The sequence below is a fragment of the Mustela nigripes genome, chromosome 1, assembly GCF_022355385.1.
Source record: "Mustela nigripes isolate SB6536 chromosome 1, MUSNIG.SB6536, whole genome shotgun sequence".
Lineage (NCBI taxonomy): Eukaryota > Metazoa > Chordata > Mammalia > Carnivora > Mustelidae > Mustela > Mustela nigripes.
The window spans coordinates 167,356,745-167,369,228 of NC_081557.1; positions in this window are offsets into that span (position 1 = coordinate 167,356,745).

The following is a 12,484-nucleotide window of genomic DNA, read 5'->3' on the forward strand; positions in this document are numbered from 1 at the left end:
GAAAAGCAAAACAAAGGTGTTTAACAAAACCCTTAGTCTCTGCCGATCAGAAGCAAGTACCTTTCACTTAGTTGTGACAACCAAAATAAGTCTTCAGGTATAGCTTAATATCCCCAGTCTGGAAGGCAGTTTCTCCCATTTGAGAACCATTATTTAAAACAATCTTAAAATGTTTCCGTTTACTTTTTATTTCACAAGCATCCCTAACATTACCTGCTATATGCTTTTCAGTTCAAAGGCAATGAGTTTAAATTCTCCATATTCACGACCCATGGCCCATGAGTAATGGTTGAGTAGTGTTCAGTTAGCCATACGATCAGAAAAGGATATTGGTGACCCATCTCATCATAGATTTATAAAGACCTAGTCACAACTCCGTTCTCCACAATGGAATCTAGAGAGCAAGCAAGCAAGCAAGCAAAGCAGACCAAATATCTCCAGATCATACTTTTGGAACACTCTTGTGACAGGCCCATAATTCTCTGCCTACAGAATATGTCTTTTTACATTAAATACTCCATTGACAAAAATCTCAAGAATGGTTGATGCTGGAACCCAGAAGGGGAAAGCCAGTGTTTTGAGACATTCTCTTAAAGCCTACCAGTTTCTCTCACAGAACAACAAAGTAGTCTTGTCTTAGCATGAAAATAATATTATTTCCATTTTAGCAAATTCAAAGGTCCATGATGAGTTTCTCCTTATTTTGAAATCCCCACCATAAGTCTGTTCATATTTCTACAAATTTTAACAATATGACCTTTGTTTAAAGTGTTCAAACAGAATTGTAGAGAGACAACAAAGCCTATCTAATGGACTTTTATAGACAGTAGACTTGTTTTTTAAATTTGAAAGGTATATTACCATCTAGTTATAGAAACAATTATTATACATTTTACATAATTTTACATTTCTAAGGATATTCTGGCCTTTCTTTTTCTGATCTCATAAACTTTTCTAAATTTCTTAGGAAATGAAAGATTCTAAAAATCATAAAAGTTCCTGTTATTTCCTAAACAGCATGCAGAGCTGTTGCATAATCTTAGAAAAAGATAGACAGGACAGACCTTACAAATATATTTTAAAGCTCTGAAATGTAGACAAGAATATGTAAATTGAAAGTAAATTTATTTTAGTGAACTGGCAAGAAGGGAAAAAATATAGGGCCATATGTTACCATCAGTTTTGCTATGCATATTTGGGGGGAAAGAAGTTTCTTAAGCCAGGCATTTTCAGTCCATAAAATGCCTTCCCATAGGTAACTACATGCTGGCAAAAGCAGGAGGCAAGTGTTGAAAGTTAGAAATGAGGACAGTGCTTTTATTGGTGGCTGAGAACAGGGAACTTGGTCTAAGAGAAACGAGAGGAGGGGATGGTAATTTGATTTAAGTGAAAATGTTATCAGTGAGTAAGGAAACTCTCAGCTGGAAGCAGCTCTTTGTTTCACCTTCTTTCCTCCTGTTGGTCTCCTGTCTCTCAGAGGAGCGATTTTGAAAATAACCTACAATGTAAAGAATGTGTATTTCAGCTCACCTAACTGTTCTAGGCACTAGGTACTTTCTTCTTTCATGGTTTGCTTCAGTGTAAGTATCAAATGAGGTCAGTTTGAGTTCCAGCCATGGGCAAAATAAATTATGTGGATTTTAATGTAATTAATATGGTGCATGAAAACAAGGCTTTATCTGTTCTGACTGCAATTTGTAGTGCTGTAACAATGCCTGGCCTAAAGTAAGTGACCAGTAATTTTTAAATGAATGAATAAATGAGTATAGCAAACAATAATTATTTTGCACATGCCACCAAGAGCTCATATATTTTAAGTTAATAATTCTTTTTCTTCTTATTTGTGTGTGTGTGTGAGAGAGAGAGAGAGAGAAAGAGAGAGAGAGATGTTTAGACTTTGCACATTTCCACAAAGGACTAAAGATTGCACCACAATGACATGATTTTGTATGTGTGTACTCCTCCAACATTTATAAAGCATTTCCCCATGGCTTGTAGTAAATGAATTCAGAAGACAGAATTCCACCTATTTCAGAAGACAGAATTCTATTTTCTGAGACCATAGGCAGACAAGTGACTGAATCTCTAAACTTCTATTTCTTAATCTATGAAGTGACAATAACACAGCTCTCACAGGGTCCCTATGAGGATTAAATGGGCTGATGTGCATGAAATTGCTTGGCAGAATGTGAAGTACTGGATAAATATAAGTAGAATTACCAAAGTTATTCTCAGAGAACAAAGAACATGGATGAGAGTAAAGATCATGCCCATATTAGCAATGATATAATCTCCTAGACTCCAAGAGTTTGAAAGTTTCAATGCAGCTAATCAAGAGTCCTTGGTTACAGGCCTCTTTGCAGCCCTGCTTTGCTCTGAGACTTGCCAGAATTTTTGAGCCTTGTTGTACCCCAGTATCCTCATCTGTGTAATGGGGCCCTCATAAAGTTTCCTGATGTTCCTTTCTGCTCTAATGTTTTATGGCTCCATGACAGAAGCAGATTAAGGAGACTCCTGGAGCAGATCCAAAATGTAAGATAAGACAGGAGGAAAGTGTTAGAAAAAAGAAGGGAGCATCGCTGGTCACCTCTTACGTCCAACTTAGAGCCTCTCAGCCCAGCTCTCATTGTAGTCCTCACTGTAACACTGTTTCCCTCAGTTGTAATTTCACCACACACTACGGATGTTTCAGGAGACCTGGCAGGTACTCCCACATGTGCAGCCTGCGACCACAAGGATGTTAAAGCCCAATGAAGAAAACGTTCATCACTGGAGGACAAGATCTAATGTACAAAACTCCCCTCTTTTTCCTTCAAGTGGACATTCCGGAGTGATCCTATAGAGCTCCTCCAAAGTTCCTGGGAAGATGAAATCATTTCCCCTAACTGGTGACCAACTTACAATGGGATCTTTATGGGCTCTCCCTCGATCCTGTTTCATGCTTCCTAATCAATCTACCACTTTTAGGCCTTGGATCACTTCCCAAAATATACTATTTAAAAACCAACCCCTGTCTCAAACTACCATTTGTTGGTGGATCACAGACTAAAAAACAAGTAGCCTTAGAAAGTAAAGCCTCAATATGGCATTTTGGAATTGGATCATTCAACAAGTGCACTGAGATAAATACTCCATCACTGGAGTAGCTGCTGAGGTCCTAATTAAGTCCCAGCACGCTGCTCTACCTCAATTAGCACCAGAGTTTAGTCGGGAAGCTATATAAGTCATAAGGATCCCAAGAAAACATTTAGAGAGGAGTTTGTCTCCTGCAATCTATAGGGCAGACTTTAGTAAAATTTAAGCTTTGGATTTAATTGTAAGGACAGAATTACAACAGAGACTGAATGCATGAGTTAAATAACTTTTATATTCTAACATCAAAGACTGGATAGGAAAATCAATGGCATTCCAAGGCCTAAGATGAGGACATTTTATACCAAGTGGTTAGACTGTAAAGCTTCATGAAAGAAAATCTATTGACACAAAGCATTCATATTTCAGGATTTAACATTCTAGTAAAGAAACCTAGAACTGCTGCTAGGATGGCATGTTGAAGCTTGGTTGATAATAAATAATTTAGAGATGTGGGCACAGCCTTAGCCAAGATTTGAGGAAGGAGTCATAACCTCAGATAAAAAAAAGAAATATTAGGACTTTTTTTTAATGTGAAACCAGAGAATTTGTGCTGATGAACCTGCCACATCAATAAAATTCTAGGGGTCAAAAGGTCTGAAGCAAGCCAAGACATCCCCAAACTCTAAGCCAACCCTGGGAGATAAAAGACAAGATGACGGACCTTGTACCCTCACTACTAAGATAAAAGTATAACAAGTAGTAGGCCTACTAAGATTTTAGAGACAGTACGCTGCACTTGGGACTACTTCTCAAGCCCATTTATCATGGCCAGTTTTGAGTGGATTTCAGGACAAGAGATGGCATTACAGTAGTTTCTAACTCCAGTCCAAGCTTCCCTGACCAATGGGCCATAGGACACAATGGATTCAATGGATCTGGAAGTGTCTGTGGTGGGTTCTAACGCTGAGGGTAATGTCTGGCAAATTCCAGCAGAAGAGTCTTAACATAGAAAACTATTTTCCAATTGAAAAGCAGTTCCTGACTCACTACTAAGCCTTAACAGAGAAAGAATACCCTGACCATGGGATATAAAGAATATGCCACCAAAGCTGAATATTACCCCAGCCACTGAGCTATAAGTTTGGGTAATGAGACTGTGATCCATTATATGATGGATTGTAGCAAGCATATCCAGAAAGTACAAAGAAATTCTATGAATATGTGGTCCCAAATCTCATCTCTCTTACCTTTGTTGCACCAATGCTTTCCCTCAAATAATACCAAAGCCCTCACAGGGGTGTTGTCAATGCTATAATTCAAATGGCAGAAGAGAAAAAAAAAATGTGGATTTGGTTCAACAATGGACTATTTTGGTATGTTGCTCCTAGTCAAATATGGACTACCAAGCGGTAGTCAAGTGGACTTGACTACCTCAGGATCACCTCAAGTGGACGGCCCCACTTGAGGTGATCATCGGACAGTGGTGAAGGAAAAATCCCCAAAGTTCTTTTCTGCTCTGATATTCCATGACAGAACAGTTATATTGAAGCATTTGTAACAGCATCTAGATTGCAGGGCTCTATTTAAGTAAGATTTGGAAAGACGGTATCCTGGACTTCTGGCATGCTCCTTCCTTGGTTTATCTTGTACGTTAGCCTCTACTGCAGTAACCAAAAACAGAATGAATCCTGGCTGGCTGAATGAATCCTGGCAGTACTTTTTCTCTGCTCCTCCAGATCTCACTGGTTTTGTGCTCTGGGGCTTCAGTGACTCCACAGCAGTGTGGGACACTTTTGGGAACTCCCAGCTGCTCAGAAGTGAGCAGCCTGAAAAAGAAAGGGAGATAATGTTCCATTAACAAACCCTTTGTTAACTTCTTAAGAACCTTAAAAAAAGAAAAGACAACCCCAGATTAGCCAATTACCAACTCAAGGCATGCTGTGCCGGTCAGAAGTCTTTCAAGGTAATGTTTACCCAATAGGTATTAAGGCAAGCACAAGTTGGAAGTACAAGAATGTTACTGCCCCAGGAAATCACTTCCAAAACAAACCACCACCAACCAAGCTCTTGCTGCAGATTGTTTTCCTGCTGGGAAAGCTAGGTTAGAAGAGAGTGAAGAATAGGAACTGTTATTTCTTTGACTGGAGACCTGGCTCTGATATATGGTAATGCAGGAATGTATAGATATAACACAGAAATTACATTAAGCCCAAAGTTGATCCCCTCTCCCTGATATCTTGCACTTAGCCAAGAGCTTTTGCTTTGTCTGCTTTTCAGTGATGAAGGAAAGGGGAAATTCTTTAGGGATTTCTTGATAGTTTCCCTGTTTATTAAGGAATCCCCATCTTTACATACCACCTTGGCACTTCCTGTAGTGGGTTTGAAGAGAGAAGCAATTTAGCCTGGGAGAGTTAGCCATCTTATCAGAACGTAATTTGTAGATCAAAAATAGAATTCGACCATGTACTACCTATATGATCTTAAGAAACCTATCTTAACATGCTCATCTGGAAAATAAAGGGCTGTTGTAAAGATTACATGATACATTTGGAGTTGTGTCGGATATACAACCATACTCCGTAAATATTAGCTGTTATTAGTTACATAAATTCAAGCTATGTAACACATATATTCATCTGCTCTACAATGGACAGAAGGTACTTCCTGGTGACTGGGCATTACAAGGATCTACTCCAAAATGGAGTAGTCTCACTGTATTCCTGCTCTTAACACTACAAGTGCAAACCCATGCAGAACAGGGGAGCACCAGAATGATAGAAGAATTACATCAAATGCTTAAGACTAGCTTCAAAAGGGTACAAGTTCCCTTCGTCAAGTGAGAGGCGATAAAGTTGCACACCATGTAAGCCCTAGAAGAAGCAAGGAGGCAACCAAGACCAACAAATGCCTTCAAATTTTTAGAATTAAACTGTAGAATCAGAAACATGGTCTTTGGAAGCATCAAGCTGCCTTTTGTTTTTCTTCTTTCTTTTTTACTTTTGTATTTTCTTCTCCTTTATCACTTGAAGATTTTTATCTACCTTATTACCCCTTGGGAAAAAAAAAAAGTGTCACCATTTGAGCTGAAGTATAAACAAGACAACAGTGTATCTATCCTCAAGAGCCAGATTTGGGGTAAGCAGCTAATTGGGGTGAAGCACCCCCAAGAGGAAGGTCAGTTTTAGGAAATACAATTAGTTGGTGTGGTCCAACTAAATGTCTTGTATAAAGCCATACAGAGAGCTCTCCAGCAATCTTAAGCCTTGGAGATTTCTGTGAGGTTCGCATAAAGGAGGCCAACCTCTTTTTTGTTGTTTCATTTTCAATTTTATTTCTGAAATAATAATTGTATACATGTAAGGCCTCGTGATGTTTTGATATAAACATAGTGAAAGGATCACTATAAGCCAATTAATATAACTTCCTCTCACATAGTTACCATGTTTGTGTATAAGAGCTCCTGAAATCTGCCCTCTTAGTGAATTTCCATTATTCAATGCAGCATTATGAACTCTAGCCTCATGCTACACATTAGATCTCCTAAGGACTTATTCTCCTGCAATACTGCAACTTTGTACCCCCTTGACCAACATCGCCCCATTTCCCTCACCTCCTTCCCCCAGTAACCTCTGTTCCACCCTCTACCTCTAATATACTCAACTTCTTTAGATTTCAATATAAGGGAGATTGTACAATTTTATTTTCTCTATGTCCAGCTTATTTCATTTACCCTCCTGTCCTCCTGCTTCATTCGCTGCTGCAAACAGCCAGGTCTTAAAGGAACCCAACCTTTAAAAACAGCATCAGAATCAGGCATCTGTTATAACTGTCAAAGGCAAAGAGGAGTCCACACTTCCAAAATACACCCAGAAATGTGAAGACTCTATGGCTACTCTATATTATCCTAAAATGGCACAGTATTTTATATAAGGATCATCTCTAATACTTACGTGTTCATTCGTTTTGGCATAGCTACTAACGTCAGTATTAGCCGATGTCAGTGATGTCAACAAACAAGAACAAGTTAAAAATTAAATCCATCTGAGATTATCCTCCAGAAACCTCACCAGTTTGTTCATGCAGCTGCCTGCTCTACATTTCTTCTTCAACCTCACAGGAAGCTCCTGACTCAGGATCCCTTTATTTTTCCCTTATGGACACCCTCATATCTTAACCTCGTTTCCTATTAAGCTTACACCTCTTAATCCACCACTTAAATCCTTCTATTGTTAGTCTCTCTCTCCCTTTTCCTTCTGAGAGAGTAACAACAAAACCCTGGGCTCAGATGAATGCAACTATCCATCCTTTCCAATTCTGTAACAGGATGACTGAGTGCTCAGTGCATCACTCCATTCTGCAGGCTGCTGCTGTTGCAAACCTCTGTTTGGTCCTCAACGCTGGCTGACCACCATGTACATCAGGGATTCACAACCCTGGTGTACACATTAGAATACTGCAGTGCTCTTTAAAAATCCTGGTAAGTGGGCCTTATCCCAGACCAATAAAACCAGACCCGGTGACAGCATCCAGGCAGCAGCTCTCCCGAATGAGTCTTTTTTTTTTTTTTTTTTTTTTTTTAAAGATTTTATTTGTTTGACAGAGATCACAAGTAGGCAGAAAGAGAGAGAGGGAAGCAGGATGCCCACTGAGTGGAAAGCCAAATGCAGGGCTCAATGTCAGGACCCTGAGATCATGACCTGAACCAAAGGGAGAAGCATAACCCACTGAGCCACCCAGGCATTCCTCTCCTGAATGATTCTAATGCACAGCCAAGGTTTAGGGCAGCATCCTCAGCCTTGGTAACAGATAAAAATCAGCTGAGAAGTTATTCCAAGTACTGATTCTGGCTTCTGCCCTCTCATGTTCTGATTTGATTTGCCCATGAGGTACAGGTTGGGAGTTTTGACAACTCCCCAGGTGATTGCAATGTGCAGGTGAGGTTGAGACCACAGGTTAGAATCACTGTTGTCAAGCCTTCAACCTTCCCCTCCCAACTCACTGCGGGGGATGACCTTACTTCCTCCTTCACAGAGAAAATAGAATCAGAAAAAGAAAAAGAAAGAAAGAAAACAAACCTCTCTCATCGCTCGTTTCTGCCTCCAAATTTATAAATAGACTTCCTCTCGTCTGTAATGTCTGTACTTTTTCTTCTTCTATTTTCTGAGATTTCACTCCATCAATTCCTCCCATCCTTTCCCATTGGAATTCAACATCTCCACTCACTTGCTCCAAAGGAAATATGTCCTCCTTCCCACATCTGCTCCCAAGCACCACCCTATCTCATCCTATCACCTGTTCCACAGCAAACATCCTCCATCCCTCCCTGGTTTTTATAACTTTACACACTTCAGGTTTTCCCCTTAGCTCCATGCATGTTCTTCCAGCTTCAGCGGTAAGCCCTGCTTCCTCTGTTCTTTTTAAAGCTGGTGTCCCTCAGGCTTCTGCCACTGGCACCGCTGCTTCTCATGTCACCTGTTCAGTGTCTCCCATGGCTTCAATTGCATATTATATGCTAATCACTCTTTCATGGGTATTAAACTCAATCCACAAAGGCAAATAGCTAAGGATTATAACTCATTTTAATTTCTGCCTCAGAGAGGTTATTCTAGAGACTGATGGAAGAAAATTGTAGCCCTTCTAGGGGTCCCTGCAAGTAAGGTTGCAGCTTTGGAGTTGTAGGCAGTGCTAAGGGTCTGGGGTGGGAGTGGGGGAGCTAAGTAGCACATCTGATACCACCGGATCTCAAAGATTTCTAAAAAGATGTTCCACCAACCTAGCCCATGTTTTATGTTCAGGGTCAATAGATTTTCTGCTCTTTCTATATGATGCTTAGGGCAGAGGAATCTATTGTCCTTTCACTTGCAGGGTATAAATTTCTCCTAGAATCAATCAATCATTCTCTTTCTCCTCCCCCTCCCCGGCCCTACCTGTTCCTCTGCCCAGCTTTAAATCCAGTTCTCATCCCGCTGACTTCTCTTACTTCTCTTTCTCTGGGAAAACCTTCCTGACACCCCCCACCAAGTTTCTCTGCAAATTAGATCAATATATTGTAATGGATAATGATGCAATTAGGGAAATAGTCCCTAAGATAAACTTTGGCTCTAATTATAATAAAACTATATATCAAATTAGCTGATAACATGTGGAAAGAACTTATCATGGTGATAAACACACAGAGAGCTTTTAATAAGTAATAGTTATTCATTTTTTTACTATTTAAAAAATTAATTCTATACCATGTTAGAAATGATTGAAACAAATAATGCCGAGTAACTTTTTTTAGTATAATGGACATACAATATTGTGTTAGTTTCAGGTGAACAACACAACTATCCAACAATTCTGTACATTCTACTATGCTCACTGTAAGCGTAGTCCCTATCTGTCACCATACAACATTATTACAGTATTATTAACTATGTACCTTATGCTGTACTTTTCATTCCTGTGACTTATAACTGGAAGTTTATACCTTTTAATCCCCATCACCTATTGCACCCATCCCCCAACACCCTTTACTCTCGGGATCACCAATTTGTTCTCCATGTTTCTGTGTCTATTTCTTGGTTTGTTAGTTCACTTGTTTTGTTTTTTAGATTCCAAATAGAAGTGAAATTGTATGGTATTTGTCTTTCTCTGTTTGATTTATTTCATTTAGCGTAGTACCTTTTAGGCCCATCCATGTTCTGAAAATGACACAATCTCATTCTCTTTTTTTTTTTTTTAAGATTTTATTTATTTATTTGACAGAGATCACAAGTAGGCAGAGAGGCAGGCAGAGAGAGAGGGGGGGAAGCAGGCTCCCTGCTGAGCAGAGAGCCCGATGCGGGACTCGATCCCAGGACCCCAAGATCATGACCTGAGCTGAAGGCAGAGGCTTTAACCCACTGAGCCACCCAGGCGCCCAAGATCTCATTCTCTTTTGCAGCTGAGTAATATTCCATACTTTTTTCACTCATTCATCTACTGATGGATATTTAGGTAACTTACATATCTTGGGTATTGTAAATAACTGCAGTAAACATCCGGGTGCATACCTTTTTGATTTAGTGTTTTCATTTTCTTTGGGTAAATACTCAGAAGTGGATTTACTGGATCATATGGTAGTTCAGTTTTTAACTTTTGGAGAACTTATATTGTTTTCTACAGTGGTTGCACCGATATACATTCCCACCTACAGTACATGAGGGGTCCTTTTCCCCCACATCTTCATTTGTGGGGAAAGATTTGTCATTTCTTGTCTTTTTGATTTTAGCCATTCTGACAGGTGTAAGGTGACATCTCATTGTGGTTTTGATGTACATTTCTGTGATGATTTAGTGATGTTGAACATCTTTTCATGCATCTGTTGGCCATCTATATGTTTACTTTGGAAAAATATCTATTCAGGGGCGCCTGGGTGGCTCAGTGTGTTGAATGTCTGCCTTCAGCTCAGGTCATGATCTCAGGGTCCTGGGATCGAGCCCCACGTTGGGATCTCTGCTTGGCAGGGACCCTCTTCCCCATCTCTATCTCTGCCTGCCTCTCTGCCTACTTGTGATCTCTGTCTGTCAAATAAATAAATAAAATCTTTAAAAAAAAAAAAAAGAAAGAAAGAAAAATAAAAATATCTATTCAGGTCCTCTGCCCAGTTTCCCAACTGGAATTTTTTTCCTTTGGTATTGAGTTGGGTACTGTATTTTAATGGTTGGCATAAGGATGTCATACTTACAGTTCAGATGGACCAAGAAAAATTCAGACAGGAGAATCATTCAACTTCAATCAGTATTTTATGATGGAAAGAACGTTAGTAAGAGAGTCAAGAGATTTCTGTGACTATATGTGAAGCATTTAGAAATTCCGAAATTGCTTTGTTCATGAGTAAAATGAGAAGCCCGCCTTACTTATTTCAAAGATCTTTTCCAACTCTAAAAGTAGTTGATGCTACAAAAGATAATTTCAAATAATCACCTTCCAGCTGAAGACAGTGTTACTAATTGCTCATATCTTTGCCATTGGCCTTCAGAGATTGTATTCCTCTCCTTTTCACACAGGAACCCACAATTCTAAGTGTTTTCATGAACGAATGCATGCATTTCTGAGCAATATATTGGTTACTTGCGTGTGTTCTGAACTTTCTAAAATTATATCATGTTGTGTGCAATTTCTGAATTGGGTTTTTACTTATGCTTATGAGATTTCTATATTTGGATGTATACTAATGATGGGATTTTAACATCTATATTCATGAATGAGATATCTCTATATTTTTCTCTACTATTCTTTGGGTGCTAGAGTTTATACTATTTATATATGTACTTATACATAAATATTATACAATATGTATTATATGTTACATATAACATATCTGTAATTTTATATATGGTTATATAAAACAAGACAGTGTTTGCCATTTCATATTTTCTAGAAGAATTTTTATTTATTTGGAATAATCATATACTTAAATGTTTGGCAGAACTCATCTAAAAATTATTTGGACTTTGTGTTTTTGGTTTCAACTAATTTTAATTAAGTTTTCATATATATAGTATTACATTGTTCTTCTTATTCTTCTATCATTTTAACTAGTCACTGCAACTATAGTTATGTTCCTTTAAAAAAAAGAGATTTATTTATTTATTTATTTATTTGAGACAGAGAGAGAGAATGAGAGTGAGTGGGGGGTAGGGAGGAGCAAAGGGGAGGAAGAGAGAATTCTTAGGTCGTCTCCCCACTGAGCAGGGAACCTGACTTGGGGCTTAATCTCAGGACCCCCAAATCATGACCAGAGTCCAAATCAAGAGTCAGATGCCTTGCCCATTGAGCCACCCAGGCACTCCAATCATGTTCCTTTTTATGCTTAATATTTTATACCTCTCTTCTTGATCCATTTTGCCAATGGTTTGTATATTTTACTAAAATTTTCAACAAATAATCTTTAACACGTGTATCCCATTTTTTTTTTACTTATGTCACATTAATATATACTGTTATCGTTAGCATTTCCTTGTTCCTATTTTCTTTGGTTTTATTCTATTGGCATTTTATCTGACTTTGTATGGTGAACACAAATTTTATTAAGTTTTACTCTAACAGGAGTACTTACTACCCTACATTTCCCTCTAAAAGTTTGTTAATTCTATTCCAGAAGTGTGGCAGTGTATGTTTTGTATTGTTGTGGCTATGGAGGTGTGCTGCTCATATCTCCTTTGGGATGTACTTTGGGACACTGGACATGGAAAACTCCAGCTGCTACAACTTCCTCTGATCCACTGTAGTATTCACCAAGGCATTCTGCTTCTAGCCAGTGACTCAGTACAGCCAGATTGCTGGAGAAAGGCTATGTTTGCTGGGTGTGGGTCTCCTCTTAATGGACAGCCTTGATAGGGGAACTTCCATCAACTTGATGGATGCTTTCTTTTTTTTTTTT